At 34.3% G+C, this 8,476-nt stretch overlaps 2 non-coding genes across 2 annotated transcripts; both read left to right on the top strand.

Annotated features, from left to right (window-relative positions):
- Positions 1 to 363: 363 nt before the first annotated feature.
- On the top strand, positions 364 to 445 carry TRNAS-AGA (transfer RNA serine (anticodon AGA)). The gene has a single exon. It is a non-coding gene; the product is annotated as a tRNA-Ser (tRNA).
- Positions 446 to 8,033: 7,588 nt separating this feature from the next.
- On the top strand, positions 8,034 to 8,115 carry TRNAS-AGA (transfer RNA serine (anticodon AGA)). The gene has a single exon. It is a non-coding gene; the product is annotated as a tRNA-Ser (tRNA).
- The last annotated feature ends 361 nt before the right edge of the window (positions 8,116 to 8,476 follow it).

Raw genomic sequence — 8,476 nt, 5'->3', positions numbered from 1 at the left:
AGAACTTGAAGATTCAATTAATAATGTCATGTCATGATTCATCTCAATGAATATTGCTGCTTATTTAGAATTACATTGCAAATATCGTATTTCACTTGTCTCCCCTTATTGTGTCCGAAATGCATCAAATTTAATTTATCCATAATTACCGTGAATAATTTACTCTCCATATCCACACTGTATTACTGAACAGGGGACAATAGCAATAACAATACAAGGACAATTAAATTAGCATAATAATATTTTTCTCAATGTGATTGGAGACTTGATATACAAATTAATTAGGGAATCTCCATTAAATCCAAGATTAAAGTTGTGACTAATCCTCCCGGATTTAAAAGAATTCAACCACATGAAGTTATGGCAGTCGTGGCCGAGTGGTTAAGGCGTCTGACTAGAAATCAGATTCCCTCTGGGAGCGTAGGTTCGAGTCCTACCGACTGCGATTGAGTTATATTTAACAGGACAGTTCCACAAGGCACTAAATCGAATTTTCATAACGTATCACTTTCAAATGAAACCTTTGTTTTACATCCCACGCTTATGGTTTGTAGCGCGGGCGTGTTTGGGGAATGCAGGGAAGTAAGTACCCCTCCCGTAAGTTTGAGAACTATATGACTTTTAATAAATTGTATAGTAATATACTAATAAAAGTCATGAAATTTGAAATCCTGAAATCTTGCCCCACTTCCCCCTGGCAAAATCTGAAATTACGCTACTGTTCTGTAGACTACAGAAAACGGGTGAAAGTGAGTAGTTGTGAAATAATAGGTGGACATATTGTCAACCACAAACTTTTATGTCCTGAGATCGAATTACAGGTTATTGAAGCGAGTGTAACGAAGCTTCTACCACTCGACTCAATGGCCATTTGTGTGTCCTTCTGTTCTACAATAACTGGTAAAACTTATTAGATTTAAATTTGGTATACACTTCCCGTGAATTTTATGTTTCTATATAAAGATTTCGTATAGAAGTTCATGTCCCATATTTCCGAATGTTGAAAGTCTAGTGAATTTTCAACTCAAAGTGCCTGAAGAAGCAATATTTTTATTCGACACTAATAGGGAGTTGAAACCAGGACCGAAAGGAAACTATAGTAGAGTCACGATTATCCGAGCTAATATGAACCTTACTAGCCTAAGATAATCAGAGCTCGAGTAATACAAAGTTTCCGCAAAATAAAGAGCAGTACTTTACATAAAAAGTAAAATTCACATTGATTTAAGTTTAGCGTCATTTCAGCAGCAGTTCCTCAGTGATGTCTTGATCCGACTAAGATAGATCCCATAACAGTGGAGCCATGAACTTTTTAAAGTTCACTCGTTTCACGTTTTCTGCATCCTATAGGTCTAACTCGGAAACTATCCACTTTTGAGCACAGGACCATATGAACTTTCTTTTCGAATTTTGTTGTGACGAATCTGTTCCCAAAAAATTGTGACACATTTTTGGGACACCCTGTATATTAGATTTTCATGCAACATGTCTTTTTTTTTTAAGGTTTCACAATCATTCTCACTATTTGGATTTAAAATCAATCGAGAGCGAGAGAGTACACCTATCTCCTCTCTTGGAGTTAAAAATAAAAAATTATCTATACGAACTTCCGTACAAATTATTTGATTTCGAAACAATATGGTGTTTATATTTATTGAGGTATCCATATAATACTCACCGCTTGGAGTTGAATTCAGTCAAAAATGAATTGATTTTTTTTAAAATTTGTAGTTCAGTGTTCCTTTCAGCAGCGAGGCTATATGAAACATGGACCTACAGCTTAAAGTGGGATCCGAACCACACGGACTCCTGCCGATAATCGACTCTGGGTCTCTCACGCCAAAGGCGTTTATGCTAACTAACCACTTAACCGAGAGAGCTTAGTCAGGAATGAATACTCACTTAACCTTCCCCTCTTCCCACAGGTGATTACAAATGTTCTACCATAACTCTCTTTATTTTTTTATCGAATTTGACCGAATTAGGAATTAGATTTCTGGGCTTTCGGCATTTATGGCCATGTTACGCCATCACGTATGTCAGTGGTGCCCCCCCTCATGTCCATGACGCACCCCCCTCAATTGTCTATCCGTAGGTGTTCTTCGATGAAAAAAATCTTTTCGATTAATTTTTACACCCCCTCAAACATATTTATATAGATTTTTAACCCCCCAAATATTTCAATGACGCAGTTTGCGTCATAGCCCCCCCCCTTGTGGGCACCCCTGCGTATGAGGAATGACTACCCTCGGCGATCACATTATCCGAGGAAAAGGAAGAAAGAAGGGATTGGGAAAGGGAGGACCTATATGTTAGGTACCACCCCGGCATTTGTCTGGTGTGAATGAGGAAACCCCAGAAAAACTTCACTCAGGATGGCTGGCTTGAAAAGCTTTTGCACTTTTTCGACCCAGTGTCCCCACCAGGAATCGAACCTAGGACCGCTCGCACCAAAGACAAGAGCGTCAGCTACTACACTACACAGCGTTAGCGACTACACAGGGTCACATGAATTTGATCGAATATGGCTTAACATTGTCTGAGGATTTCCAATCATTTCAATTACTTGGAGTTCAAATAGACCAATAATAACGGAGTCCCCGATTTTACATCATATATCTTCAGTAAAAATTTATTTAAAAGAACTGAGATTTTTAGAACACAGTATCTGTTTTGGTGAAGATTAGAGACTTACTTTTATAGTTTGGGGTTGGAATCAGTGTGAGAGACGGCGCCACAGTGGGTGCAGTGGGTGCAGCTGCACCCACATTAACTTCGATTTTCAGATTTCCTACAATAATCCTTTCTATTTTGTATTGTTTCGTATGTTTGGATATATTTGAGTGACTTGTTAAGTGTCTCATAAGTTATTTGTCATTATATAGTGTTTTTCTAGATTTTTAAGTAAAACTTAAGGATTATTTTTGAAATATTGAGGCTCAATAATACAGAGCGTTCTGGCAACCATGTTAGGATGTGTTGGCAAAGCGTCTTCGGCGTACAGTGCCATGTAATTGCTACTTGAGTTGTTATTGAATGTATGCATGTCGGCATATTAATTTGCCCTTGAAATGTTTAAATCAAAACAAGGAACTTTGCTTATTTAGATTGAAACCATATCTTCAACCAAAGCTCTTGTAATTGATTCCATTGCGAAAAGAAATATGTACCCCTTGTACACTTAACAATTCTATATTTCTTTGATTAATCCATAACTCACATACTCATGTATCCATGTATGAAGTTTCTTTAAATCTGTACATAAAAGTTTTTATTGCGTACAATGTAAATATTTTTACTATGTCTTATCCCTTCCCAGCCTTCACCCACATTACCAAAATCCTGGCGCCGCCTATGGAGGCAACGATGTACGTACAGCATCACTAGTTCGTTTATATTTATTTATTTATTTATTGCGATATTTTAAGATTTCTAAATACTTATGGAAATCATTGAACAAAATTTTTCAAGGATCTACGTTTGTAATTTGCATGAGCAACTGAATCTTATATTTTGGGAAAACAATTTTTAGTGTATTCTTTTTGGCAAAGCGTTCTTCCATTATACCTTGCTTTTTTTTCGTTCCTTTAAGAATAAAAGGATAAAGAATTGCACTTTTCATCTCTAAACAAGGAAAGAGAAGAACGCAATAATATTTCAACATTCTTAGTCATCTCAGTGATTGTGAGAGACCAAGACTTACTCATCTTTTTTCCTCTATCTTCATCTTCCGTGTCTAACATTGAAATTGTGCAATACGAAGAGAAGAGCGCATGCTTGGAAGAGCCACGCAGTGGAAATATACTCGTCGTCGCCAAGGTTATAGACGTTTCTTGAATGCGCAGAAATTCCAAAGAATGTTAATAGGGAAGACAACGTAACTTCATGTAATAGATCTAACGTAACCTGATTTATTCAGAATTGAAGATCGCATTAATTTCATGAACAGTGGCGGAGGGGTAGTTTCTTCTTGGCTGGTCGCTGATCCCAGTTGCCAGAACAAGTGGATATATTATTATTATTATTATTATTATTATTATTATTATTATTATTATTATTATTATTATTATTATTATTATTATTATTATTATTATTATTATTATTAATTTTTATTATTATTATGGAAATAAAAGTACAACCAGTCTAAACACATCCATAACTTTAATATTGAAAGCTAATCATCCAGAAATCGTTCTAACCTCCTCACGATAAGCCTATATTGTAATCAACCTACATAATTAATCATTATGGTTTTAAAAAAAATAAGCCAGCTTATTCCAACGAGAAGAAAGCTACAATAATTTTTACTAATTAAAATACATATTAAGGAAAATCCTTAACTAAAAGTTATAGTTCGTCATTCATTTATCACATTAAAAAAAAAAAAAAAAAAAAAACTAACATGCAAGCAGATTACAAAATATATGATTAATATATCTTATTTCAATAACAAATTGCTCTTTCCTCTAAATTAGGTAATTTCATCACATCAAGAATTATTTTTTCGGTAAATTTATATAATATCCTTCGTGGAATGCATCGCACAAAAATAATTAAAATACAGCTTTAAGATAACACGTAAGGTACGACTATTGTCATAGGAACAGAAATGTAAATTGCCATTTAATATCATTAACAAACAAATCGTTTTACAGGATCCTCGGTCACACAGTTGTACAGCGGGGGACACTTCTAAATGGTACACCTTAGCCGTAAATCTCCATATGGCTGTACCATTTAGAAGTGTCCCCCGCTGTACAGCCCTCACCTCTGGAGCTTGGGTTCTCTGGTTAGACCGCAGCTCGAACCAAGTGATTTTTTTATTGAACAAACTCTGTGTGCGTGAATTTTTTGCGGATTCCTCCGTTTTCTCCCACTTTTTTCATTCTCGAGTTAATTTCACTGTTATCGTCATGGTCTTCCTTACTTCAGAGCAGGCGTGCACCCACAATTTTTTTTTATTGCGAGAGGTCCAAAGTTTAGGGTGAGGTCCAATACTACAAAGTACTACTACATCAGGGGCGTCATTTAGGGGGGCAGGGAGGGGCATTTGCCCCCCCTGAGTTTGAGATTTATATAGATTTTATCAATAGAATAGTAGTAAGTCAGTGAAAAACACGAAATTTTACTTATATCAAGGGATCTTGCCCCCCCCAAGCTAAATCTGAAATGACACTACTGTACTACATCTGTATAGTATTGGACCGGTGTTATTTTTCTCCCTAAAAGACAATACATAATTGTTAAGTACTGTCCTATATTTTCAGAAAAAAAAATGAACAGAAATATAGAGTGCTTTCATAAGACAAGAAAAGGTAGAGATGAAATGTAAGATAAAATCTTTAGGCTACATTAATCATTTCTTTGCTAAACAATTACAGTTTTGTTAACAAAGTGTACAAATGTATATTGAATTACGAAGTTTTGGTGAGGGGGGGGGTCGTATCAGGTGAACCCCCTGCATGGGTACGCCCTTGCTTCGGAGTATAATTGTAGGACGGTTAAACTAAAAACAAATTTTCGGAGTAATTAGTCTATATATGATGATATACAATTAACCAAACATCAGACAGAAACGTTCCATCAAAAATTAATGTATACAGCAAGTAGGGTACCTTACATTTTAAATATAGAAATAGATAGTTTCCTTAATAATAATAATAATAAATAACAGCATGTCTGTCATTTAAACAGTTTAATAGTTAAATTGTATTACATAATTAGTTCAACCTTAATATATTAAATCGCGGTGGCTCAGTGATAGAACGTTCAACTCTGGTGCATGGGCTTTTTGGTTCGATCCCAGCTCGAGCCAAATGAGCTTTGTGGTGGACAAATATCGTGTGCGTGGGTTTTCTCGGGGTTCTCTCGTTTCTTCTCACTATCTTCATACCACCGTTTCATTCATTTCTCGTCATCACCGTCCCTTTCAGCTTAACCGGCATAAAGGTGGAACGTAAAACTTAAAGATTTCATTTCAATTTCTAATATACTAAATCATGTAATGACATATGACGAAAGTTCGAACGTTCATAATTTCTTATCTAATCTATTTACAAGAAGAAATTAAATATTCAGGAGCCACTATGTATTCAGATGATAGTAAATTACATAATAAAATCGAATACGATTATAATGTATTAATTTGCAAGATCTATAGGTATTTAAACCATAATATTTATAATTCGAATATATTGTGTAATGACTTGCGTACCTTTAGACACTAATAAATACTCTTCCATTGTATTTACGATCACTTTATCAATTTATAGTTTTTTATACTATGTGAATCAGGTAACACCAAAACAATGTTTGAATTCTGAGACTTCGGTAAACTAGAATTGTCCGCGAGACTTGTTAACTTTTTCACCTTTTCTCGAATTTAAAATATAGTACTTTTCATCTCATTTCCGAGACGAGACGATAAATTTCTCGGTTCGTGGGTAACACTACGTAGAATACAAACGGTTTGATAGAATTTTGATAAGTGACTTATCTGTTAAAACTGCAAAAAATCAGCAACATTTCACATGCAACAATGAGATTTAATATAACGAAAAAAAACTTAAGGTTAGTGTAAAGGGACAAGTTTTGCCGATAGATGTCACTACAATCTCCGTATCTCTCCCATGTATTTTTTTTTTTTTTTACCTTTCACGAAAATTTACAATTACTTTTACAAATTTCAACCTAGAGAGTTCAAATTTTTAGAGAAGGAACTTTATAACCTATCAAAGGGAACAATCCATGCCGATTTTTTTTATTTAGAATTTTCTTTATTGTTGAAACAGTTCCATTGTTAAAGATTTAGATAACCATTTCAACAATGAAGCAATTTCAACAATGAACAAAATTCTAAATAAAAAAATCGGCACGGATTATTGTCTTCGATAAATTATGAAGTTCCTTTTCTAAAAATTTGAAGTCTCTAGGTTGAAATTTGCAAGAGAAATCGTGAATTTTCGTGAAAGGTAAAAATATATGGGAGAGATACGAAGATTGTAGTGACATCTATCGGCAAAACTTGTCCCTTTAAACCAACCTTAATGGTTAGTTTAACATATGAATTAAATTAGCAACTAATATATATATATATATATATATATATATATATATATATATATATATATATATATATATATATATATATATTTGAGTTTGTTCCAATCATAATTGCTTGATACAAGAAACCCTGTCGCAAGAAACAAGACTATATCTTGTTAACACATTCATTTTGCCTCTGTTCGATTACTGCGATTCAATATATGGTAGCTCTCTCTCCACTCAAAATACTAGGGCAATACAGAAAATACAGAACTACTCTATACGATTTTCTCTCAATTACAGAAAGTCTCAGCATATTCTGCCGGTACTTAATGAAAACAATATCCTAACCATGTCCCGAAGACGATATTTCCGATACTGTTATTTACTATACAAAATAAATTCACATAAAACACCACCTTACTTGCATCATAAATTAACATGTAGATCAGAAATTCACCGTTACAATACCCGAGGAAGTAATAAACTGAATATGCCCCGGCATTCTTTAAAAATAACGGGAGGCATTTTCAATTTCGGCAGTAAGAATCTGGAACTCCCTACCAAAGTCAATCACTGATAAACCGCACAATTCATTTAAATCATCACTCCAAACATTATTATTTAGAGATCATTGGCACATATGGAAGGTTTACTGCAGTATGAAATTAGACTGAAATTGTTATGAAATTGGACTAGTGGTATGAGTATTTTTTTTTTTTTTTTTTTTTTTTTTTACATTTACATTTACATTTACTGAGTGTTTTGTTTATCCTTAGTATTATTGAATATATCATGTTATGTTGTTATTTGTGTCTTGCATCTTATTTATATCTTTGTTTTTTTTTCTTTATAATGATAGGGCCTAAGGGTTAGGTGGCAGAGCAGCCTCCGGCTGAACCTCGCCCGCTGAAATAGAGAAAAATTCAATTCAATTCAAAAATCTCAGACGACTGGATGTTGAATGGAAAAATGAATATAAAGCATGTGTAGTCGTGGCCGAGTGGTTAAGGCGTCTGACTAGAAATCAGATTCCCTCTGGGAGCGTAGGTTCGAATCCTACCGACTGCGTGGCTTCCTTTTTTCTAACGGTCATTGAAATTGGCGGGATTGAAATTTCAATACGAATACGAAAATGCACATTTCCCATATAAGCTCGAAGATTGCATTATATTTTGTAAATTATATTCTTGATCATACGCAGTTCTTCGTAAGATTTTCTAAAGACTGTTTCTACTCGAGCACTCATTTTGTAGGCGTTATTACGCCCAGTGCAATTTTGATCGTATTTGGTGAAAACTTGTAAATCTATGGAAGCACATTATTTCAGATAATAAAAAGTTTTTGAGCCAGTGTATATGTATTTAAAAAAAAAAAAACTGTTAAACAACACGAAATCATGTCAGATACTCCTAGAAGTGACAAACACATA

This window comes from Thermobia domestica, chromosome 11, assembly GCF_964235325.1.
Source record: "Thermobia domestica chromosome 11, izTheDome1.hap1.1, whole genome shotgun sequence".
Lineage (NCBI taxonomy): Eukaryota > Metazoa > Arthropoda > Insecta > Zygentoma > Lepismatidae > Thermobia > Thermobia domestica.
This window is presented reverse-complemented; position numbering and strand designations above follow the sequence as displayed.